The sequence below is a fragment of the Ipomoea nil genome, unplaced genomic scaffold (genome assembly GCF_001879475.1).
Source record: "Ipomoea nil cultivar Tokyo-kokei standard unplaced genomic scaffold, Asagao_1.1 scaffold3251, whole genome shotgun sequence".
In the NCBI taxonomy this organism is placed as follows: domain Eukaryota; kingdom Viridiplantae; phylum Streptophyta; class Magnoliopsida; order Solanales; family Convolvulaceae; genus Ipomoea; species Ipomoea nil.
In genome coordinates, this window is record NW_017619679.1 from 12936 (window position 1) to 40803 (window position 27868).

General features: G+C 36.5%; 1 long non-coding RNA gene across 1 annotated transcript; it reads right to left on the reverse strand.

Moving 5' to 3' along the window:
* Nucleotides 1-1645: 1645 nt before the first annotated feature.
* Nucleotides 1646-27868, reverse strand: LOC109169154. The gene is made up of 3 exons (XR_002052180.1): nucleotides 27857-27868; nucleotides 22782-22789; nucleotides 1646-1757 (listed from the first exon to the last, which is right to left on the reverse strand). It is a non-coding gene; the product is annotated as an uncharacterized LOC109169154 (long non-coding RNA).

Below are 27868 nucleotides of genomic sequence, written 5' to 3' on the forward strand. Positions count from 1 at the left end.
AGTTTATCATTTCATACAATAATCTCGTGATTCTTCTGGAGCTTACGCGGGTTGAATACTTGAATATTTATATAACTTGTCTTTAAACATACCCACTTATAATTTGTACTCTGTATAAGACAAACTTTATTATCCTCACATAGGATAGTGGAGGTAAAACAAAATATAACTAGTTTGGATTTGACATCATGGGGATCGAAAAGAGTCAATACCCAAGTGGTCTATGAATAGACACATCGGTATATCGCATAAATTTCAAAATCTTCTATAAATCAAAGATACTGGAGGATATTTGAATATTATTTCGATATTTGATTATAGAATAAGCACTAGGTGTTATCAGTAATTTCATGGTAAGGACAATGTCAGTCCTTATACAATCATGAAATTTATGTTTTGTATAGTAGTGCTCCAATAGAAGGGTGATGAGTGAATCGTCATGTGAGGGTAAGCTATAACATCATTAATGGCAATCTTTACACTATCTTCAACCATAAAGGCACAATCAAGTTGTTTGGTCTTCAATTTCTTAATGGCATCTCCGGCGTAGTTAAAATTTTCCAACCATAATTGGATAGAAGTTAGCTGTTCTACTAATGTACCCCAATAATAAAAAAAAAGACCATCAGTTAAAAAGTGATTGCAATTTCTAATCACTTTTTAGGTTGACAGAAATTGTACGCAAATGTTAATTTTACATTTGATAATTTAAATACGTGTAAAAAATTATTAGATACTAAAGTTATTTACTAAAGGCAAAAGGGTCAAATAGGCACATGTACTAACACTGATTGTTCATCCAACACTATGGATTAAAATATGGTCCATCTAGGCTATTATACTCTCGATTATTTTTTTATCTAGCATTTTTAGCTTGTTTCTAACAAGTAACTCATCTAATTTGCTGACATGGAAAGATAAAAGAGTTAATATCCAAAATGGTCATCTACTATAATGATTTTTTTCAATTTCGTCCTAGACAACTTTGGTGACGTAATGTAGTCTCAAACTTTTGTGTTTTTACTCAATTTAGTCCTCCATTTATTATTCTATCGATTTGGTGTTAAATAGAGGTATAATTTAGTAATTTCATTATTACTATCTCTTTACTCCTAGACCTGCGAAGTGCGAAATTCCTTTTTCTTTTACGAATTACTTCAAAACCTCGAATATAAAATTTGATTTGCATGTCTGGGAGTAATTCGTAAAAGATAGAGGGATTTTGCACTTTGCAAGTTGAGAGTAAAGAGAGGTCAATATTGAGATTATTGAATTGCCCATTTATTTAACACCAATTTGACGGAATAACAAACAGATGACTAAATTGAGCAAAAACACAAAAGTCTGGGACTACATTAGGTTACCAAAGTCGTTTAGGACGAAATTTAGAAAAACACTACTATAGTCGAGGAACATTTTGGATATTAACTCAAAAAAAAAAAAAAAACAAAATACTGATATGTCATTTTTTCATCTAACTTGCTGTTTTTGTCACTTTTTTCTGCATAAAATTCAATTTTGTTTACATATTTCCGGATTATGTTGATTTCTGATATAAAGATTATATCTTCTTCATCATGACTTTGGATTTTGAAGGTAACGGATCTATCAATGCTTTCAACAAGCCCTAAGTGATAAACCCCTGTCATCTTCTTCAACTGACCTTTCATGATCGTCATTAATGGAGATATTCAAGTCCAAGAACCCGCAAGAACTCGTGGTTTCCTCATCACCGCCGAACGATGACGGTCCCTTCTCTTCTGACGAGGATTTCTGCTTATTAAGCGGGGAGCAGGCTCTGGACCGCGAGCTACTGAAGCTCTTGCAGCTCAAGATGATAATGGCGTCGCTGAAACTCACGTCCTCGCCATTGAAGTTGCTGCTTATCTTTCCTCTCTGGATTGCCTGTTTGAGTTGCAGTTGGGAACAGTAGTCCACTTGCTCCACATCTTCCACCATGAAAACACAGTGAGGGTTCGCCGAAACCGCCTGAGAAAGCCTCTCGATATATAACTACAGCTCTGCTCGTCTCTCGCTCTCAATATAGCTACGCCACCTCTGTTGCAAGTGTTGAGTGTGAAAACACGTAGGGTTATTCTAAGCGGAATGCATTCATGTTGTGTAAGCAAATATAGGCACATATGCAGTTATACATGCATTGTATAAGTATTAATAGAGACTAACCTCCAGCCATAGTTGTTTGCTATTGATTTTCCTTGAAGTTGGTGTAGAATGCCTTAGTTATTTGCTGCAGTGATTTGGGCAAAGTGTCTCCCACTAGTCTCAGGTTCAAAAGATAATGGTGTATAATTTTGTCAAAATGACAGTGACCTGAGTAGTGGGGGGGGGGGGGGGGGGGGGGAGGTGGACCTATCTTATATAGCCTAATTTACCATCAATATAGTCTTTGTAACAGTTGTAACGGTAACCGTTACAAATGTTATAATTAGCACTCCTTAATGGCCATTAAGGCCATAATAATCTTGCACCACAATGATGGAAAATGTTACATTCTCCCACTTGATGCAGAACAAAACTTAAAGAAACAAAATACACGAACCATAGAGATATGTCCTCTTAATACGAGTAGTTTCTAGTATAATCACAATGCAACTTGTTCTCTAAGTACTTTATGTGCTTAACCAAAACTTAATGGATAAACCTTATGTTTATTCCAGGTCCAAAAGATATATATTTTCTCAACAAAATGTGCACAATACAATAACGAGAAAATATCTGAATACATTAAGAATTTCATAAAATAACTATATGTATACAAGTTTTTACAAAGTGGGCGCAAGTGCCATTTTCTCAACAAAATCCCTAAACTTGAATGGTGGCATGCCTTTAGTTAAGGGATCATCAATCATCAACTCAGTACTTATATGCTCAATGACCACTTTCTTATCTTTAACACGCTCCCTGATGGCCAAGTACTTGGTGTCGATATGCTTACTTCGACTCCCACTCTTATTGTTCTGCCAGGAAGACTACAACTGAGTTGTCACAATAAACCTTTCATGGCTTAGAAATAGAGTCCATAACTCTAAGCCCCGAAATGAAATTTTTAAGCCATACACCTTGAGATGTAGCCTCAAAACCTGAAACGAACTCGGCTTCCATGGTTGAAGTGGTGAAAAGAGTTTGTTTAACACTTCTCCATGAAACAGCTCCACCGGCCACGATAAAAATGTTCCCCGAAGTTGATTTTCGAGAATCAACACAACCGGCAAAGTCTGCATCAGAATATCCAACGACGTCCAACATGTATGTCTTCTTGAACACAAGTTTATAATCCTTGGTAACCCTTGAGATACCTTAAAACCTTCTTTGCAGCTCTCCAGTGGTCTAAACCCAGATCACTTTGATATCATTCCAGCATTCTAACAGCAAAGGCGATGTCCGGCCTAGTACAAACTTGAACATACCCGAGGCACCCGACAACTGAAGCTAGCATAAGGAATATTCTTCATGGATTCTCTTTCAAAATTATTCTTTGGAAATTGGTCCAAACTGAATTTATCTCTTCTCACTATAGGAGCTAGACTCGGTGAACAATCATTCATCCGAAATCTTTCTAAGACTTTGTTGATATAGGTTTCCTGCGATAGTCCCAGAATACCCTGGAATCTATCCCTATGGATCTTTATGCCAATGACAAAAGATGCCTCGCCCATATCTTTCATATCAAAGTTCCTAGAAAGGAATTGCTTAACCTCGTGCATCATTCCCTTATCATTTGTTGCAAGTAGAATATCATCCACATATAAAAACAAGAAAACAAATTTTACCCTCACTTGTTTTCTGGTATATGCAATGATCTAAGGGAGTTTCAAAAAATCCATATGAAGAAATGACCACATTAAACTTGATATACCATTGGTGGGAAGCTTGTTTTAAACCAATATGGACCTTTTGAGCTTGCAAACCAAATGCTTACCTTCACTAGAGGAGAATCCTTCAAGTTGTGTCATATAAACCACCTCTTATAGATCACCATTAAGGAATGCCATTTTCACATCCATTTGTTGCAATTCAAGATTGAAATGTGCAACCAAAGCCAAAACTATATGAAGTGAATCTTTCTTTTACATAGGAGAAAATGTCTCCGTGTAGTCGATTCCTTCCTTTTGAGTAAATCCTTTAGCAACGAGCCTAGCCTTGTATCGCTCTATGTTGCCTAATGAGTCTTTTTTAGTCTTATAGACCCATTTACAGCCAATGGCCTTGGCCCCATTAGGCAACTCAACAAGGTCCCAAACCCTATTGCTTCGCATGGAACTCATTTCTTCCTTCATGGCTTCATACCATAAATTTGACTCTTTACAGTTTATGGCTTGTGAAGACGTTTCTGGATCATTTTCGGCTCTAACATCAGACTCTTGTAGATACACTGTATAATCACTAGGAATTGCTTGCCTTTTTTCTCGAGTAGATCGCTATAAAGTTGAACTATCATCTTCTTGAGAAGTTAGCGGTTCAACTACCACTTCAGGAATTTCTTGAATTGGTTGATCTATTGGAATAATATTAGCATTTTGTGGAACTTCTTCAATAGGTTGTTCAATACCCGTTTGAACTTGAGGGGTGTTTGAAACTATTATCAACCTATCTAATGACGTAGAAGGACATGATTCAGTATGATCATGATTATAAATCAAATCATTGAACCGATCCCTCCCACTAATAATGTCATCTTCAAGAAACTTAACACTTCTTGATTCCACAGTCCTAGTTGAATTAGATGGACAATAAAATCTGTATCCCTTGGAGGACTGTGCGTATCCAATAAAGAAACCACTAATATTCCTCGGGTTCAACTTCTTTTCTTGTGGGTTATATATCCGCACCTCAAACGGGCATACCCAAACACGCATATGTTGCAAACTCGATTTCCAACCTTTAAATAACTCAAATGGCGTCTTTGGGACAGCCTTGGTTGGAACACAGTTTAGTATATACGTAGCCGTTGTAAGTGCTTTGGAACTCAAATGGCGTCTTTTGAGTTGCTAAGCATACTCCGCATCATATTAATAAGCGTGTGATTTCTTCTTTCAGCAACACCATTTTGGTCCAGAGAACCAGGCATGGTGTATTGGGCAACAATCCCATGTTCTTAAAGAAACTTAGCAAACGGACCAGGTGTTTGTCCACTTTCAGTGTAACTACCATAGTATTCACCACCTTTGTCGGATCTTACTATCTGTATTTGTTTCCCATATTAGTTCTTAACTTCAGCCTTAAAAGACTTGAAGGCATCCAACGCTACATTCTTATTATGAATCAAATACACATGAGTAAATCGCGAGTAATCATCAGTGAAAGTGATGAAAATACTTTTGACCTGGCATATCCATATCTGGACAGCAAATGTCAGTATGTATGATTTCCAATATGCTTGAACTCCTTTTAGCACCTTTCTTAGACTTGTTCGTCTGCTTTCCCTTAATGCAGTCTATACAAGTCTCGAAATCAGTATAATTAAGAGTACTAAGTACCCCATCATTTACTAATCTCTTTATATGTTCAAGGGAGATATTACCTAATTTCCGATGCCATAACATGAAGGAGTTCACTAACACTCAATCTTTTGGAACCGGAGTGAACATGCAATGAGCTATAAGTGGAATTGTTTTGTAAATGTAAACGATAAAGACCATCAGACAATGTACCGTATACAACACAAGTTGATTTATTGACAATATCAAAACACTTGTCTCGAAAATTAAAGGAGAAACCCAACGGCACAAGTCTAGAAACAGAAATCAAGTTATGGGAGAAACTTGGTACATAAAATTTCTTATTTAAAATAAAATCAAAGCCACTACTTAAAATAAGCTTGCATGTTCCAATGGCTTCCACTTGTGACCCCATCTTGTTTCTTGATAAGATGGTTCGTTCACTTCCCACCGGCTTCCTTAGATCTTGCATTCCCTGTAAAGAGTTTGCAATGTGGATTGTTGAACCAGAATCAATCCACTAAGTATTAGTTTTAACTTCAGACATATTGGATTCATTACAAACGAATGAGGATAAAATACCTTTCTTCTCGATCTACTTTTTATACTTGATGCAATCTTTCTTCACGTGCCCTTTCTTTTTACAGAAGAAACACTTATGCACCTTCTTTATGTCTGCTTGAGGTGAAAGTTTTCCTTTCCCCTTAGCCTTAGAAGTGGAACCTCGAGATTTGCCAGATTTAGACTTCTCGTGTGTCATAGCCAGCATGGCACTTTCTCCCATTTCCATGACCAACCTTCATTCTTCTTCAACACACATGGTCATTAAATCATTACAAACCATTTTTCTTTATGTGTGTTATAAGAAATTTTAAAAGGCCTGTACAATGATGGTAAGGTGTACAAAGCATAGTACACAACAAAGTCATCTGACATATCTACCCCAAGAGTCTTAAGTTGAGCCACAATGTCCCGCAATTCCATGATGTGCTCACGCACACCTTTGACGGAAGTGAGACGGAGAGAGGAGAATCTCATGATGAGGGTGCTTGCTAAAGCCTTCTCTGATACGGCGCCAAAAATTGATGGACAATTTTAATATTTAATGTCCTCGCAAGTGCACGACTCACTGTAGTAATAATGTGCAAATGCAAGGGTCGATCCCACAGGGAATTGATACGAAGCAATTTAATAAATTGAAAAATAAAACAATTAACTTCTTTTTAAAGTACTAAAACGAATATAAAAGATCAAGATTAATTTAAATGCACAATAATTAAATTGAAATTAAGCTAAGCCAATAAAATCATTTAAAAATCAACCATTAAAAGTAAATATGAATAAACTAAGCAATTTGACAGTTCATTCAAAGCTAACAACAGCTTAAAGCAATACTTAAAAGACTTTAAAATTTACCAACTAAACATCATAGTCAATCGCAAGAGCAACTCATTATAAAGTGCATTGTTATGAAACTTACAAAAATTAAATCACAAAGTTTCATTAATCACATAACAAATTAATAATAATAATTATAGAAAATAAAGGAATCAAAGAATTAGAGCAGTGTTTAGGAATTGAACAATGCTCACAATTTAGGAATTAAAGAATTAAAACAAAAGCAGCAATTTGATGGAGACTTTGCAAAAATTAGACAGAATAACTGAATAACCATGAAATAAAATAGCTCGAGAATAAAGAGTGAAAAGAATTCAAAATAAAGTTTCAATTGCGGAGAATTAAATCAAATAAAGGCACCTTAAGAATTTAATATAATCAAAAATCAAGAAAACTAAGATAGCAGACAATTAATCAATTAAAACTTAGTAAATCATGTTTAAGAGATAACCAACTATTATGCGCTGAATTGAAATTGCAGAAACAAAACTCCTAATCAACTTTCACTTAAAATGAAATGCAATGAACTAATTAAAATATTAATTGAAATTGCAGAAACAAAACTTAAAATATTAATTGAGATTACAAGAACCTCCTGATCAACTTTCAAAAAGGCTAATCACAACCTCTTGTACTGTTCTCAAAAGACTAATCAATATTTCATTAGCAATTAAGCATTAAATAATATGGCAATTAACAATAAGTGAAGATAAGGGAGAACATTTGCCGTGAATAAATTGTCATTGCCAAAGAATGTCTTTGCTGTCAAAGGGAGAATTCGCCACCAAATTGGAATTGAAGATGCCGAAGAACAATCCTGCCGTCGGAATTAATTATCGCTGTGGCCGATCAGAATTCTCAAATGCCGCCACCGGAATTGGTCCGGGGCAAAACTGATGATCCCTTCCTCCTCGAGATCGCCCTCTTTTATACTGTTTAGTCTCCAACCGCTTCTCCTACCCCAACCATGATTTCTTCGATTTTAGATTTTCATTGAAGAGTGTGAACCAGAGAACATCGATCGATTCTCTCGTTCAGGCCTTCCGCGCTGTTCAGTCGGATCGCCCTCAGGACCGAAGATGTTGAAGAATACCATCCGCAATTCTGGTTCTGGATCTCTTTATTTCTAATTATTAATTAATTAATAATAATAATAATAATAATAATAATAATAATAATAATAATAATAATAATAATAATAATAATAATAATAATAATAACAAAAATAATAATAATAGAGACCATATATTTTTTTTGAATTCAATAGAGACCATATATAAATAATCTACTATTATTAAACTCCTATTAATCAAGTACTACTAAAACTAATATTAGTATTAGTAATTTTATTAAATTAAGATCACGGAATTATTGGACTAACAGAATTAAAATAATAAAACAAATTTAATAATTAAAACAACCTAAAATTGAATAATATTACTAAAAACTAATTGTAGCAATAATAAATAAAAATAGATAAGAATTAATCAATTATTTGCAACTTAACTATAAAAAGATTATTTAAAATAACAACAAAAATAATGTTTATCAAATTTCCCCACACTTATTTATTTGCTTGTCCTCAAGCAAAAGCATTATTAAAAGAAAATAAAAGAAATTAAAAACAAAATCAAACATTAAACTGAGCTTTACCCGAATAGACTTTGAAATTTATTTACCTCAATGCAAGGTTAGTGTCAACTCAAAGAGTGCATAAAACAGTCGACTAGAAATTAAAAACTTTAACAACTAAAATAAATATAAAACGTGTGTTCGTGTGCTGACACCCCTTATATGAGCTATACAAAAACTCAGTAGAAAAATATGAAAATTTCACCAAATTTAACCTAAACCAAATTCTGAAATATTCTGTCACAGTGCAGGTGCAAAACATGAAGGAAATAAGGATCAATGCATTTATTAAAATTGAAATGCAATTGCTTGTCTCTTCCAAAGTTCATTCATTATTTTTCTATTTTGACTTTTTTCAAAGAGAACTTCCCCAAAAATCTCGCCATTTTACGCCAGACTTGTTTGGATTTTCAATTTTGTGTGTACTCATAAACCAGAGCACTGACACTTATTTATTTATTTATGATACATGTGTATATGTGGCTGATTCAGCGGAGTAGAATCTCTTTATTGCAAACAAAATAAATAAATAAAACACTCATTTTTATTAATATTTTTTAAATCTTTTTTTTTACCTCACTTATGCCATAAAGATGATCCTTGAACCAACACACTACACCACAATTTATAGCACTCAAAAATTGTTTAAGAATTTGAAAAAGGTAAAATAAAGTGAAAGATGCATATAAACTACTAAAGAAATTGTATAGGACACATAAGGGTATTTGTGATTTTCAAATTCTATTTTTTTTTATTTTTTTGTTTTTGACTAAGTAATTCAAGATATAAAAATAAAGAAATTAACAACTAGCAACATGTAATATACACACTAAGAGCTGACAAAAACCTGCATTATTTCTATCACTGATTATTTAAAAGTCTCATAAGGGTAAAGCTCAACTAATGTTAGAATTTTAAAATGAAAAGGTGTAAGAAAATATACATAAGAAAATTAAAAATTTTGAAAATTTGAAATTTTTTGTGATTTGTGGGTAAAACCCCTTCCCCACACTTATTTTCAACATTGTCCCCAATGTTGTGAGAGGAAAGAAAAGAAGATAAAGAAAGTCCTCCCTTATTAGATTTTTTGTTTGTGCAATTCTCATATGGCCCTGCAGTTTGTGAGTAAAGTGAATAAAATGCGTTATTATCAATGTCATTTAAAAGATTTTCCTTTCGGAGTTTATTGAACTTCAACTAATTTTTCTGTGCAAGATCCAATCCCTTAACTGCAAAAACTTGGTTAGAGCTATTAGGCAAATACATAGATGTAAAAATGGGAACCTCAGCAGTTTCATTAAGCACATTTTTGGTCAATTTTCCTATTTGAGCATCAAAAGGGATTGGGGGCAATTCTTTTTGTAGTGTTTGAGAAACACAACTTTTGAGCCTATTTGAAAATGGAATCGGGGGCACATAAGGCTCGGGTGGTACATAGGGCTCCACTACCTCAAAATCTTCATTTTGCACAGCTTTAGTGTTTTCAAAGTTTTCATCAACAGGGATTGAGAGCACATAACAATTATCATATTTATGCAATTGGGGCTCATCATTTTCAACAACAATATCATCAACATCATTGTGCAAATTTTCAGTTATTTCAGTTTGTTTAGAAGTGGTATTATCTATTAACTCGTTTTCAATCATTTCACCACTTCCCATACCCTTATCTTCCTCAAGTTGACTAGGTAACTTACCTGGCACATGCCCTTGCAAAGCTTTAGCAATTTTTCCTACTTGTACCTCTAGTTTTCTCAAAGAAGCTTCAAGTTGTTGGAATCGTTGCTCATCTGCTTCGTGCTGCCTATTGCAAACCTGTATATAATTCTGCAGGGTATCTTCCAAAGATTCTTCTTTAGGTTGGACTGGAACATTACAAACCTGTATGAAATTTTGTAAAGTATCCTCCAAAGATGGTTGTTCAAGTTGGGATGGGTCAACTGATTGAAAATCATTTTGATTATTAACACAATAAAAATTAGAGTGGTTTAGTTGAAAATCATTTTGATTATCAACCCAAGAGAGTGGATGAAGTGCATTTATGATTGTAGTTGTTTCTTGCGGTTCAAAAATTGGGTTTTCAAAAAGTAATATTTCTTGCGGTTCAAAAATTGGATTTTCAAAAAGTACTATTTCTTTCTTTTTCCTATCAATATGATCGTCTAAAGGCAACAACTTAGGATAGAAAGAACGACGACCCTCCATCAAATAAATAAACAAAATAACAAAAATAAATAAATAAAGAAGTAAATAAAATCAAACAAGTAAAGAAATAAATAAACAGGATAATCAATAAAGAGTAAAAGGAAAATGGAGAACATTAAACAATTATTAAGCACGTCTTTCGTTTTTAAGGTAATATTAAGAAAAAGGAAAAACACAAACTTGAGTAGGATCAACTCAAACAAATTATTTGGAATTCGGAAAGTGGAAGAATTGAATTGGAAGGAAGGAAGAAAAAAATAGCAAACGAAAGTAAGGGAAAAGAAATTAAGATAGGGAAAAATAAACAACGGGAATAGGGAAAGCAAAAACAAATAGTAAGCAGTTTTTAAATGAACTAATGACTTGAATAAATAGCAATATTAAAAAGGTTAATCAAACGACAATAATAATAAAGTGATAGAATTAAAGAATCAAGCAGTTAAAGGAATGGAAAAAAAAATAAAGAGAATAGTGAAAGTAAAAACAAGTATAAAGCAATTTTTAAATGGACGAATGAATTAAATAAAATCCAAGATTAAAAATGAAAGAGAAACAATAATGAAGGGATAGGAAAAAAAAGCAAAAATTAAATTGCAAAATAAACAATTCCCCGGCAACGGCGCCAAAATTGATGGACAATTTAATTAAGTCCTCGCAAGTGCACGAGTCAATTGTAGATTTAGCGTGCTTTTAGCAAGGGTCGATCCCACAGGGAATTGTACGATGCAATTTAATTACTTACAAATAATATAAACTTGACAATTTTAAAATTCAATGCTAATTAAGAATCAAAATGTATTTAACCAAATGATACTGCAAAAATAAATCCAAAATAACTGAATAACTACGAAATAAAATAGCACTCCAGGAATAAAGAGCGAAAAGAATTCAAAATAAAGTTTCAAAAATTAAATCAAATAAAGGCACCTTAGGAAACTAATATAATTAAAAACTAAGGAAACTGAGATAGCAGATAATTAAGAAAAAAGGACTAGAAACATGAATCAATTAAAACTCAGTAAATCATGTTTAAGAGATAACCAACTATTATGCGCTGAATTGAAATTGCAGAAACAAAACTCCTAATCAACTTTCACTTAAAATCAAATGCAATGAACTAATTAAAATATTAATTGAAATTGCATAAACAAAACTTAAAATATTAATTGAGATTACAAGAACCTCCTGATCAACTTTCAAAAAGGCTAATCACAACCTCTTGTTCTCAAAAGACTAATCACAATTTCATTAGCAATTAAGCATTAAATAATATGGCAATTAACAATAAGTGAAGATAAGGGAGAACATTTGCCGTGAATAAATTGTCATTGCCAAAGAATGTCTTTGCTGTCAAAGGGAGAATTCGCCACCAAATTGGAATTGAAGATGCCGAAGAACAATCCTGCCGTCGGAATTAATTATCGCTGTGGCCGATCAGAATTCTCAAATGCCGCCACCGGAATTGGTCCGGGGCAAAACTGGTGATCCCTTCCTCCTCGAGATCGCCCTCTTTTATACTGTTTAGTCTCCAACCGCTTCTCCTACCCCAACCACGATTTCTTCGATTTTAGATTTTCATTGAAGAGTGTGAACCAGAGAACATCGATCGATTCTCTCGTTCAGGCCTTCCGCGCTGTTCAGTCGGATCGCCCTCAGGACCGAAGATGTTGAAGAATACCATCCACAATTCTGGTTCTGGATCTCTTTATTTCTAATAATAATAATAATAATAATAATAATAATAATAATAATAATAATAATAATAATAATAATAATAATAATAATAATAATAATAATAATAATAATAATAATAATAACAAAAATAATAATAATAGAGACCATATATAAATAATCTACTATTATTAAACTCCTATTAATCAAGTACTACTAAAACTAATATTAGTATTAGTAATTTTATTAAATTAAGATCACGGAATTATTGGACTAACAGAATTAAAATAATAAAACAAATTTAATAATTAAAACAACCTAAAATTGAATAATATTACTAAAAACTAATTGTAGCAATAATAAATAAAAATAGATAAGAATTAATCAATTATTTGCAACTTAACTATAAAAAGATTATTTAAAATAACAACAAAAATAATGTTTATCAAGTGACGAACTTGTCGTCAATAGACTTGAGCAATGCTCGGACATCCTTATGCTTTTCACTAACAGAACCCCGAATCCCATTAGAAATTTTCTCCTTGTTGTACATTGTACTGAGCCGATTGGATCTTTCCCATAGCTCATATAGTTGTAACACCCCACTTTTCTTAAACCTTATTAACAGACTTAACCTTGAAAGATAAACTAAGCCAGCGGAATAAACTTACTAAACAAACTTATGAGAGGTGTCACCGCCACATTCACCCTTCACGGTGATTGCACAGGAAAAGGTTAAACAAACTAAACCATTCAAGTCTTACTAACATTAAAACAAACTAGGGGATAAGACCCCGGTGTCTAGCACCATAAAAAAAAAAAAAGGGTAAGTCAACTACAAGTCTCCAAAAACAACCATCAAGAGTTTAGACTACAACTAGCTATTTATGCTAATCTAGTCTAACTCGTACTCTCTCATGAACTGGGTCCACCTGAAAGGGGTTAACAAACAACAAGTAGAAAACAAACCCGTTAGCACGAGCTAAGTATAACGCCACTCAACCCTGTAAAGTACTACTGTATATACTTTTGGAAAACATTTGTTTCACATACTTAGACCGAGTGTTCTCAATCACTTAAGCAACAATTAAACATGCTCATCAGGGTTTCTATATGCTTGCAACCTAATTATCAAATAGGCATACTTTCTCAATTACTTAGCTTATCAACAATCTCATGCTTTCACATACTTGTCTTATCATGGTGATATACACTGATCATACTTAATTGGTGGTTAATAATATACTTATACTTTAACAAGCAATCTCGTGCTAACACATAATTCAATAGGCAATCTCATGCTGTCATGTAATCAATAAGAAATCTCGTGCTATCATATAACTCAATAAGCAATCTCTTATCATATAATCAATGGAAGACAATATAATGTCATGCTTCTTATCTCTCTTTCATGCAACACGTGCAATTTATTTAATCATGCAATAAGATGAACATGATGCTTTAGTATAAGTATAGATAGATATAAATATACACTCTTTTGTAAAAAGAACACTTTTTTTGTGGAGGTTTCTTAGAGTCACAGTGACTCGCTTTTCTCTTCTTTTCTAGAGTCTCAATGACTCGCTTTCTTTAGAGTCGCAATGACTCGCTTTATTATACTCGTGGGCGAGGTAGGAACTTCACCGTAAAGTGAATGGACCTATCCGGGCTCGGCATCTAGCCGACCTAATACTCATCTCGCCCACAGAACCAATCTCTTGGTTCTTTTCTCAAACTCTGTGGAACCAGGTATCGAACTATCAGTGTGCACACCCCCTGACCAGGATTCCAAGCCTGGCGGGCAATTCCCAACCTAGTAACTCGGGAATATCGACCTCGTTACTTCATATTGGATCGCAATGTCTATTTCTTTATTTACTTTCTTTCTTTCTCTTTTCTTCCGGAAAAAACATAATCCTAATGGGCCCCCAAAACCTCGGATTACTCACACTAGATACATATAGATATAGCTCATGCATTTCATACTCATGCAACAACTTTACTTATGCAAACTTATGCACATAGCTTCTCAACAACTTCTCTTTTCTCACAAATTGAAAATCATTTATCATGCAACTTCTCAATGCAACTGGATAATGATTGTCCAAAATAGATATAAAATTTTGAAAATAATAATTAGGCTTACATTAAGCCACTTATGTATTTTAAAACATGATATGCTCAAATATGCACTTTACTGTAAAATATGCTTCAAATCTCCTTGCATTGTGAACTCTCAACAATTGTTTAATCATGCTTATAAATCATAACTTAGCAAATCTTCTTTCGCAAAAACTTAGCAAGTATTCAACATGCACTTGAACTCAAAATACTCAACAAAACTCATTTACTATAATCATGCTCTGTACACTTTCAAACATTTAACATTCTTGGCAAAATTCTCAACAAGTCATAATAGACATCTAGGCATACTTTTCTAGCATAACTCATCAAATATTGATCATATTTCTTAATCTAACAATCATACAATTGTCATGCTCTTCAAGCAAATAATTAAGTCTGATGCTTCTCATTTCTATTCACTTTAAACATACTCAGACAACTTCTGTAGCATAATACATCACAATTTCTATTGCAAATTACTTATTTCTACTCTGAATTCAATGAAACCAAATTCTACTCGTGCGTCGTGACAATCCCGAGTGTCCGAGCCTCAAGGGCCCGCGAGTCTCGGTCTGAAATGACACATAGCAGAGCCACAAGGGCCCGGCCACAACACAGATTTTGCCTAGCGGCGCTTCAGGAGCCCCGCCGCCTGGATCCACCAAGTGGCGGCCTAGGGCCATGGCTCTAGCCCTGAGCCGTGCTCTAGGGCCGCTCCTCTACGGGGCCTGACAACGATCCCTGTCTAGGGCCATTGGCTAGTCTCGTGTCTCATCTGGTGCACACTGTTTTGTGCACCAGTGAGATTCTTCTTCACCTGTAATAACATTTCAGGCAATCAAACACTCCCAAATCATCAATGACACATCATAGATCAACAATAGATCACTTACTAGCTCAAACACAACAAAATCTAAGCATTTCTAAGCATTTCCATCCCTAAAATAGACTTCACAGAGTCCAAAATAAGTTTATGGGAGTCCATGGGGTTATACCTTTGTAGATTCCTCCTCTTTGGTTGGGATTTCACCTTCTTCCCAAGCTAGCTACACCCTCCTTCACCTCCTAAACATCTCAAACAAGCCACACAACCATCTTAATACTAAGTTCTTAGAGATGGAAGCTAGGAAGGAAAGCTAGAAGAAATGAAAGGCTAAGATGAGCTATTAGACTTACTGTGATTTCTCTTTGTTCTTGCAGAGCTCAAGGTTGGGGGAAGCCAATAGTGGAATAAGGAGAAAACAAGGCTTACTATTCCTTTTATATGGGTTCAAAACCCTAGGAAGATACACAATGATTGGTGGAGGGTAAAAAGGTAAAAGGTATGGCTAGAATGTGTATCAGACAAAGTGTTGTATGCTTGTGGTCCACCATGCTTCATGAACCATGGTCTAGAATCAAGATTTAAAATAGTTTGGGGTTAGAAATGAATTTCCCAAAATGATATCTAGATGAACACTTGACTTAGGCTTCTCAGATTTCTCCCGGTCTCACTCAGAATAAATTTTCAGTTCAAAACTTGGCACACAATGTACCAAAAAATTTAGGATTTTAGATTTAAATTATGTTGCGGTGTTGAATTTATTTAAAAGTTTCTCAAAATAATTTATTCAAACACCGATTTAATTGCAAAAATTTTTATAGAGTGAAAAATGGCTATTTTGGAATTTCTTAAAACCGAATTTATAAATAAAATTTTGGGTTGTCACATTCTACCCTCCTTAAAAGAAGTTTCGTCCCGAAACTTAGAATAAACGAACGATTCACTCGGTATGAAAATTTTCAGAAGGATGATGAGTGTTTCAAGATGTACCTTAAGAATTTCTCTTGGAATACTTGGGATGTTTAGGAATCTCTGAGTTCCTAGATACTTTAACTAAAACTCTACTCAAAACTAGTCACGCAAGTAAAACTACTAACTAAGCTTTAAAGCTTAACGGTTTACCTTGATCAAAGCCTCTTGAAGAACCACCTGGTGGCATATAGCTGGGATCCCAACCGTAAGGGGTCAATCTTTGAACATTCTCAATTCCCATCATTTCTTCCATCACTGTTGTTCTCTGATCAAAGTTGGCAAAGCCATAGCTAACTTGAGCACTCAAATTCTTAAATCTCTTGTTGATCATCTCATACAACTCCTCGTAGGTATGCCCTCTAGGTCCACCTACGTGCTCTCCCTGTGACCCTACCTGGGGTGCTGCAACGGGTGCTTCTTCATTTATAGTTCCCATCTCTTGTTCTGTTCCCACAACATTTCCTTCTCCACTTGCTTCAGCTATATTTCCGGCCTCAATACCTACACTAGCCCACTTCTTTCGTGGTACATTCAGACTAACCACAAGTGCTATCTTTTCATCCATAGGCTTCTTTGTGACACCCCATAAATCCGGATTCTATTTAGGGATTAATTAAGTAATTAATCCTAATCCAATTGGTAATTTAATCCTTTATATTCCTGAAAATTCAATAGTCGGTGTAACACCCCGTGTTATAATCCCTAAAACCAATTAATCATTTAACCAATTATCCAAAAAAAGAATTAAATTACAATAATTAATTAGGAAAAGGCCCACCATAGTCCGTGGGCCTCACCTCTAAACCCAACCCCTAGTCCTAAAAGGAATAGAGTTAGCAAGCCTATAGTATTTGGGCCCTAATTAGGACTCTTAGATATATAAATAGGGGACATAGGAGGCACCTAGAACCCCCACCACAATAATCTCTCACCACACAAGAAGTTCCAAGAATTCCCTTAGGAGAAATCAAGAAAGAAGAAAGCTTAAAGAAAGACCCTTCATAGCCAAGGAATTAATTAAGGCTAAGAGGTAACCCATGTCTCAACAAAACCTATTTTCTTAGCTATGATCTCCCTCTAGGCATCCCTCTATATTCTTGTGTATTGATGATTCGTTTATGATATTGATGGTGTGATCTTGACAATTGATGTTATGCTTTCTTGGGTAATTTTGATAATCTTGATGATGGAAAGAGATTCTTGATGATTGGGTGATATTCTTGATAAACCTAGATTCCTAATGATTGTGTGATATTCTTGATAAATCGTATTGTTTCTTAGTGTTAAAAGATGAATTACGTTCTTGATGATTTAAATATAATTAGAGCCCTAGGATGTATCGTGAAACTCGTATGGTGTTATTCTTGATATATTGGGTGGAAATTCATATGTTTGGGTGTTAATTATGTTTAGAAAGCATGATAGGATATGTGCCGTATGTTTCTTGCTTTTGATCCGTTAACTGTCTACGTGTTATCGTCAATAACGTTTAAAGGTGTCTAAGCATGGTTTCGGGTTCCACAAAGGTTCCTGGGGCGTTATTTGTGAAAAAGAGTCAGTGGGGGGTAGGTGGGGGTAGGGGACCCGCCACATACCCGCGGCCAAGTTCGGACATCGCCCCCGGCAGCGGGCAGGGGACTGCTCGCCGGGCACCCGCTGCCCGGAATCACGTCGCCGGCGGGCAGCCGGCGGGTGACCCTTCACCCACCGGCTACCCGCTGGAAATTCTCCCACTTCGGGATCCCGGCTTCCCCGTTTGATGTTCCCCCGACCCCCGTGGTGTCCCAACGGACTCCGTCTATCGTGCCTATGTCTAGTTTGATGTTCGGGTACCATTCGTAGGTTGAATAAGTCTTATATATTACATGCTAGTTGAATTGGTATCCCGTTGGCCTAGCTGTAAGAAGTATGAACCCCTTAGGATTATTCTTAGTATGTGGATGATCACGCATAGGTTTCGTTATACGATTTCTCCCCCTTCCCAATGTGTCAATGTGGGTTGCATGTGTTTGCTATGTGTTATGTGTGCATGATACCCCAATTTGGTTGCGATCAAATTGGTTATTCCTGAGCTGCGGTTCAGAAGCTGGCTGCGGTCAGATTTACACTCTCGGGCTGCGGTCCACCGTATGGTTGCGATCAAACGTTTTACATGAGCTGCGGTTCATATTCCTGGCTGCGGTCAGATGACTACTCTTGGGCTGCGGTCCACTGTTTGGTTGCGATCAAACATCATGATGAGCTGCGGTTCATCGGTCGGTTGCGATTGACCCCTCCGTGTTGCGATACGGGGCAGGGTGCTGCGGGGCCGTGTCAGAGCTATATGCGCTGACCCTCATGTGTGAGCATGCGATTGGTCCTGTGGCGCCAACAAAGTGTGCTATGTGATGAGATATGGATGGTTTGAGGTTATGATTGTTATGAATGCGTGACCATAGGATACATGCTAGTAAACTGTATATGCTTGATTATGACTATTGGCTGTGCTTATCTCTATCTGTCGAATCTGTTCCCTACGCTTGTGAATTGTGCATGCTTAATTATGACTGTTGGTTGTGCTTATCCCTATCTGTCGAGTCTATTCCCTGTTTTGAAAGCTAGAGTCTCTTAGGATATATCTTCATGCTTCGAAATGGTTTTTTGTATATCTATGTATATATCTATATGTATTGTATTTCAACGCGTTGGAGTGGGTTACCAGCATCTCTCGCTGAACAGATATATTCGGCTTTCAGGCACAGAGGGGTAGACACTGGAGCACGCTAGAATCTTGAAGCGTAGAAGTAGATAGTTTCCCTTTCGGCCTACGTGCCATGCTTATGCATTTACATTATTGAGGATATTAGTTAGTTAGCCTGTGCACCTGAGTTCTCTAGCTCAGGTGTGGCATAGCACCCTATACTATTTATATTATGTTTTGGGATTTAATGAGAACTTACCTTTATTATATAAGCTTCAAAAGTTTAAAAATTTCGGGGTGTTACAGTTGGTATCAGAGCCTAAGTTTGGCCCTAGGATAAGACTCTTAAGACTAGACTTTGAGACAATAGGCTTGAACTTTAAGTATTTAGGAACATAGGACTCAGGAACCTTAGGACGCGCGGTGAGACTGTGAAACCTACACATAACCCTCCCTCACTTATTTAAAGAAAACTCCCCCTTCGCTTATCGCATCAAGGTAAGAATGCAAAATAACATCGACCTATGAATACCAGGATGGCGCCAAAAAGGACACAGGTAGGGACACCGAAACTCCCCACCCAGGAATTCTTGACTCAGAATCTGCAACGCTTGGCCCAAATTGCCTAGGCACTAAGTGCTACTGTTCCCCAGCCATCACCAATAAACGAGAACTTGGAAATCCACCACCAAGTCTCGGCACACCCACCACCCATCTTCTCGGGGAACGAAGACCCCACGACCCTCGAGGAATGGATCGGGACTTTTGACAAGATATTCAGGGCAACCAGATGCCCGGAAAATCACCAAGTAAGAATAGCCTCCTTCTACTTCAGACACGAGGCCGACACCTGGTTGGCTCACGAAAGACCCACATACGAACAAGGCCCCGAATTCGACTGGGAAACCCTAAAAACACGACTACGAGAACAATTCTACCCCAACCATCTAAAAGCCGCCATATACGAAGAGTTCCTCCACCTAAAACAAGGGGCATCCTCGATCGCGGAATACTACCAGCAATTTCGCAGACTGGCCCGCCTCACCCCCGAGCTAGTACCCACCGAGGAGATCAAGGTCAAGAAGTTCATAACAGGCCTTGATCCCGAACACCAGAAAGCCTTGGCCACACAAGAACCAAGAACCCTCGGGGAAGCCTATGCCAAGGCATTCCAACTACAACAAGTATCAAACCAATCCCGGGAGACATACTTGGGATATAAAAGGAAACCTGAGGGGAGTCACACAATTACCCCACGAGGGCCTAAAAACCCCAGGACCGTCTCACCCCACAAGATCGCAATGCCAACCATTCAAGGAAGAATCCTTACCCTAAGCAAAGCCAGGGTCGGAGACAGCAACATAGTCTCCGGAACCTTCCTTGTACACGCCACCCCCGCCACTATACTATTTGATTCGGGGGCTACCAACTCATTTATAGCAACCGAATTCGCCACTCAACTCGGCCTTAACACCAACACTAAAGTCCGACTCCAGGTCAAGGTGGTCTCCGGCGAAATCATGAAGTGCGACCGCATGTACGAGAACATAATGATCACCATCCAAGGAGTGGAATTTCCCAGCAACTTAATACAATTCAGACTGGATGGGGTACAAGTGATCTTGGGCATGGACTGGCTAGGGAAATTCCAAGCACAAATCCTATGCGGAAAACAAAAAGTGGTCCTACGGGGACCAAACGGTAAAAGGGTGTCGTACCATGGGACTCGCCAGGGTCCAGAGATCAAACTTGTAAACATGGTGAAGATAAAGAAATACCTAAACCAAGGAAGCGAGGCCTTCCTATGCTCGGTCGAGGACCTCAACACCAAAACACCCAAACCACAAACCATTCCAGTAGTAAATGAATTCGCCGACGTCTTCCCAGACGAGATCCCCGGGGCACCCCCGGCCAGGGAAGTCGAGTTCACAATAGACCTCGTACCTGGCGCTGCCCCGATCTCTAAACCACCATACAGGCTAGCACCAAAAGAAATGAAGGAACTGAAAACGCAACTTCAGGAACTACTAGATAAAGGTTACATTCGCCCCAGCACCTCCCCATGGGGAGCACTAGTACTATTCGTTAAAAAGAAAGATGGGAGCATGCGCCTGTGCATTGACTACATGGAACTTAATCAAGTCACAATAAAGAACAGGTACCCCCTTCCCCGAATCGACGACTTGTTCGATCAGCTTAAAGGGGCAGGGGTGTTCTTGAAAATTGACCTAAGATCCAGATATCACCAAATACAAGTAGCCAAACCAGACATTCAGAAAACGGCCTTCCGGACACGCTACGGCCACTACGAATTTACAGTAATGCCCTTCGAACTCACCAACGCACCCGCCATATTCATGGATCGCCATATTCGGGGTGTTGCCGTTGTTGTGTATTTCTCTATTTGTGACATGTGTTTTCACAAAGGCATGTGTTGCCAAGGCATGTATTGCCAATGTCTGTGTCCTTATTCTCTTTATTTATGCATGTCGGGTGATATTCTACTGTTTGATGGTAGAATACGCCTTGAGCCGTTCTTGGGTGTCGTTGTCACTTCTTGATGTTTTCCCTTGTCTTTGTTGTGAGTGTATTGAGTCTTGTGATTGGCTTCTACTCTTGGTTTTAAACATATATATACTATATCCTGTTTCGCAAATGATTTTGTATATATATCCTATCTATGTATGATATTTCACATGTATTGGTGGGTTACCAGTATCATTCGCTGACCGGGCGTCATCCCATATATTTATGTGTTTCTTTCAGGTGCCGAGTAGGGTCGAGCGCGATCTAGAGACGGATAGAATAGATCCCTCGATCCTTGTAGTATGTTTTGGTCTGTGTGCCCTTTGCTAGACTTTAGACTTGTTGTTGTTGACCTTGTTCCTTTATAGACAGATTATGTTGATGTTGTTTACGCCTGTGCGTTCACCATTGTGTGGATGTGGCATAACACTCTACGTTTTCCATCTATTTCATATTTAGACTTCCGCTGTGTATGCTTATTATGGTTAGATTTTCTGCATGATTAAATTTTAAATAGATATGGAAATCGGGGGTGTTACCTTCTTAGCAATGTCTGCCAAGGTTAGATACTTGTTATCTGTGGTTTGATACATATCATAGTATCTCATATTTGCTACAGTAAGGGTCGTCCTTGCAGTTCTCTGAATCCTTTTCCCCTCTTTCAAGCAGATTCATCTTAATGAAGATCCAACTCAAAACCATGCCATAAGGCAAATGCTTCCTGTTCCTTGTCTTGAAATAGGACATGTGCTTGATCATCAAAGCTGACAAATTTATCTCATACGCAAATCTCAGGAAAAATGCTATGGTGCAGGTCCAACTACCAATCTCATTTGAATTGTTCCTACACGGGAACAAACACTCCTCTATCAACAAGACCAACAACTTTTTGTCGCCATTCAAGGCGGATTTCTCAGGCATGTACTCCTTAGGGAACTCTTCCCTTCTACCAGTCATGTACCTCACTCAAGATAGGTCACCCTATCATGAGAAATCCAATCATCCCTATCATATGTGTCTACCCCGCTCAACAGTAAATCAAACCAATTAAACAATTTCTGTGGTGTCAACTCTACTTTAGTACCTCTCACATTAGAGGTAACCATAGTAATTCCCTTCTTGTGTTTGGTTGATAAATTCTCATAGAATTCAATAACTAAATTGGGATAAGTTTCTTCCTGAATCCTTAAAAATTTCTTCAATAATCTTCAACTTTCTAACATTCGATTAGAATCTTCAGAAAAGTGTTCAGGAAAGTAGGTTTTACCTCCAATAACTGTGTAGTTAGGACCTTCATTGCTAGTTTCTTCTACTTGTTGCTTACCCTTTTCCATTGCAATCCAAAACTGCTTGCCTTAATCTTGGTTGGATTGGAGTAGATGACTCAAATAGTATTTTTCTTGTGCTTAGAATAGATTGTAGGATGCACTCTTGAACTTTTTAGGAATAGATATGGTGTTTTGAAGGAGATGGATTTTTGTTAGAGATGGATAATTGGGAGTATAATAGCCTAGATGGACTATATTTTAATTCATGGTGTTGGATGAACAATCCGTGTTAATACATGGGTCTATTTGACCCTTTTGCCTTTACTAAATTAGCAAAAAATAGTCCTAATGAGTCACCAAATAGTCAACACAAGCTCAACCACATTTATTCCATTAAAACATTACTTGTATAATTGTATTCTAATTAATTAGTCATTTAGATCACATCTTTAAAAATAGTCAAAAATTTGTGTGAGACCATCTAACGAATCTTTGTCTATGACACGGGTCGAATCAAGATCAAATGTAATAGTTATACTGAAAAATGTAATACTAATAAGAGATAAAATGTATATGTGAACATGTAATACTTTTGATGAAAAATGTAATACTTTTACATTTTGATTTAAAAGTATTACATTTTTCTCAAAAGTATTACATTTCCATTCCCTTATAAGTAACAAACAGTATATGTGAACATGTAATACTTTTGATGAAAAATGTAATACTTTTACATTTTGATTTAAAAGTATTACATTTTTTCTCAAAAGTATTACATTTTTTTCTCAAAAGTATTACATTCCATTCCCTTATAAGTAACAAACAGTATATGTGAACATGTAATTACTTTTGATGAAAAATGTAATACTTTTACATTTTGATTTAAAAGTATTACATTTTTTCTCAAAAGTATTACATTTCCATTCCCTTATAAGTAACAAACAGTTGTCAACATTACTTATAATATGGCTTTTCGTTGGAGGGAATTATAATTTCATTCCATCCTAATTCCCACATAATTTTGAAGCCAAGCAAATTCATTCGTTTGGTTGGCGGGAATTGTAATTCCGTGGAACTAAAATTCCGTCATTTTCAAGGAATTAGAATCCAATTGGTATTTCAATTCCATGGATTTTAGGAAGAAAAAAATTTGAGACAAAATTACCCCTCTTTTTTAGTCTAAAATTGATGTTTGACCTCTATTTTTCGATTATAGCGTGTCTTCTTCTTCTAATCTCAACACAGAACGTCAATTAGTAGTCCAACCTCAATCAAATATGTTTTGTCAAAACTCTTTTACCTATTTTATTGCTTTTGTTATGCAATTCTAGGGTTTCTTTTACATTGTGTTACATAAAATTTCAAAAGCAAAATGTTAATTTGGTCATTTTGATTGATGATGATGATGATGATGATGATGATGAGGATGATGATGATGATGATGATGATGATGATGAGGATGATGATGATGATGATGATGATGATGATGATGATGATGATGATGATGATGATGATGATGATAATAATAGGAATAAGTATGGGCATTTTGGACTTTATACTACTTATTCCCTTTCAATTCCCATGTCTAAAAAACATTGGAATTGAAATTCCCAGTAATTCTATTCCTGCAAACCAACACTGGAATTTATATTACCACTTCTATCGCACATTATTCCTCTCCCTGGAATTGCAATTCTTTTTCCACATAATCCCCCCCCCCCCCCCCCACGCACATTAAACATCAAACTGTAGCGCATTTTATCCTGGGAAACCTAGGTCACGGCACTCCTAGCACTTGCGGGAGGTGGCAAATAAGGTTTTAAGGAAAGAGTGGTCTCTTGACTCACGCTAAAAACCCTATACCCATACACGAGCCATCTTTTCCTTCTTTCGGTTTTGGATTATGCTTCTAAGCAAAATCCGTTCTCCATATTTGTTTTGCCGTTGGATTGGACTCATAACCTGAGGATTATTTGTTCCAATTTTTGGTTGATATATATTGGTATATCTTTTTCGCAGATATACATACATATATATATATATATATATATATATATATATATATATATATAGGGTTGAGTTCAAATGAGGACAACAATATATAGAGGACTGTGAGGACAAATAATGGGCACACAACAAATTAATACCAGGCACACAACTTAATACATAATGGCACACAAAAATAAATGTAAACATCAAGTTTCGAACCCGAGCTCTATAAATTAACAAATCTAGTACGCGACATACAAACTGTGGCACACGACTACATTCGGCCATGCACACGACATACCGGCTAATGGCACACACTACATTTGTCCTCACAGTCCTCTATAATATACTTGTCCTCATTTGAATACACATCTATATATATATAACCGTTGGATCCGTTTTATATATATTTGTGTGTATATATATATTTCGGATAAATATCAAATAATATTTTATATACTTGTGTGTGTATATATAAATATTATTTTACGATATTAAATCGATTTTGGTTCATTATCACCAACAATCTTAAAACCTTATTTTTTTGATAATGAACAAATCGATGGATTCCAAGAGTATTGGATCCGTGAATGTTGCTCGTGGTGCACATTAAAGTGGTTGTAACGGCAACGACGTTGCGCATTCCGTGATGCCAGTTGAGGGCAGCAATGTTGGAAATGTTGTTTCCATGGGAGTTGCAAAAACACACAATGGTGCTCCGGAGAACGTTGGTTCACGATCCGGTAGACCTGTGTCTAATGGCACACAATTGGTACCTATTGTGTTGTCTAGTGGATCGGCTAAAAGCCACGAAGGATCCTATGATGGTGTAATGACTACATGGTCTGAGGACTATGGTAGTGTTACCAATGACTTCAACCGTAATCGAAGGAAACTTAAGCGGAAGCTTAGCTTTCAAGAAGATTATGGAAAGAAGGAGAAATGCCACTATGAAGCGAACCGTCATCCTGGTGAAAAGGTTGAGGACAACTTCGCTATGTTTAAAACATGTGGATGGTTGGACGAGTGAGGTCACAACCGAGGTACCCCCGATGTGCGCTATGGACCACCCTTCGTGGAGTGGACGGTTGAGAATGGAACAAGGCACACGGGTCTGAAGGACTACTACGGGATAGGAATAAGGAATTTGGTTCCAATGGTTTTTCCTATTTATTTATTTTTGAATAAATGTTGTAGTATCCTTGTGATACATTTTATTGTTGAATAAAATGAATTGTTCTATTTGTGTGTATTGAACTTTGTATATTTTAAAATATTCTTGTGTGATATTTTATTATATAAAAGATTCAATATGGATGCCTAAGTGCATCAAGTAGCATTGTTTGAAAAATGCTAAGATGGCTTAACGGCCGGAACGAAATGTAATAAGCGTGTTACATGTTGAAATCCCGTAGAGAACCTCGGTTCTGGTTCATGTAGAACCATAAGGATTTCAAGGATCAATTTGTCAAAATTGGATAGCTATATAATCGTGAGCGTCACAGCTCAAGTGTTGAATATTTTAATTAATATTCTGAGAACGATTATATAAGCTTGATTCAACTAGTCGAAAATTTTGGTTGATTTGTTCTCGTTAATTGTGTTATAATTAACTTGATCAAAAATTCTAAATTATACTAGTATATTTAATTTGAGACAAATTGTGTTTTGGTGAATAGTTCTTTTGTAGCACTAATGGAAAGTGCAATTTAATTTGGCACTTTGAAGTGCAAATTAAAACACTGTAACAGTGCTATTAAGCACTAGGTAGAGTGCTTAATTAGGCACTTTCGGCCACTTGGTGACTGCACCTTTAGGTGTTGAAAACTTAAGCATTTGGTGCTTTGGTAATAGCAATAAAGGTGCTAGATTATGATTGGTCTTAATGCTAATTTACTTAGCTTAAACCTTTCGTATGTGGCTGATTAAATTTAGCATTGTAAAAGTGTTATGTGATTAGCACGAAAGGAGGTTTGGTTAATTGTGTAATTAACTAATAATCCTAGTGTTAAGTAGCACTGGAATTATAAATTAAGCAACCGAATGTTGCTGTGAGTTTATAATTTAAAGCAATAGAGATTGCTTTGGAATCGGTGCGGTTAGTTTAGAAGCAATGATTCGTGCTTGGTATAGCATGTTTCGTGCTTCATTACTAAGCACTGATTCGTGCTTCAATTTTGGAAGCACTAGTTCGGGTTTGTGGCCTTTCGGTCAAATCCCGAATGGATTTGTAAAGGCTAATCTGTTAGCTTCTACGAGATGTGCTAACGTGTAGCACATGGTTATTCTTTATAAGAATAAAAGGGAAAAAAAATCAAATTAATCGTGGATTAATACGGTTACAAACGATCGATGTAGTGAATATGAAATACCTATTGGTGATTTCTGTGAAAGAGTTGGTATCGTACTCGAGCGTACGACACGGTATTTACCTCAAATCGAACGTTGTTGCCGAACATAAATATCAAGACGTTGATAAGTTCGAGTCTACCTCAAAGTATGTGGGGTGAGGCAATACTTTGGACAAGTAAGTACCTTTTAAATAAGGTTACCCGCATGAAATTCTTACGAATTGTGGATACGTAGGAAGCTTTCCTACTAATGCCTGAAATGTGGGGGTGTCTTGCCAAAGATGTGTATTGGTTCTTAATACACGAGTCCTATAGTTTGGATGTACGTAAGAACACAATAAATTGAATCAAGAAATTCATCGTTCTTTGAAGATGTATTTTTGAAAGTTCAATAAAGGACCTAGCATGTTGAAAGGAACTTTCGGCGTAGCTATGGTTGAAGGGTGTGAAAGAGAACCCGAGCTCAAAGCTAGACGTAGCAAGAGAGCTAGGATTGAAAAATCCTTTGGTCCAGATTTTCTGACGTACATGCTAGAATGTGACGCGCATATTCTACTTGTTTACTAGAAAATAAATTGGATTTTCTGACATGTTTGTTAGAAAACGAGCCTCGAACGTATGTAGAAGCGTTACTTCTACAGGTGGACCAACCCGAAAGAGGCTATCGAGAGTGAAGTAGATTCTATCTTAGAGAATCATACTTGGAACTGGCTGTTTTTCCCCAAGGTTGTAAAACCTTGGGATCCTAAGTAGATCACTAGTCGGAAAAC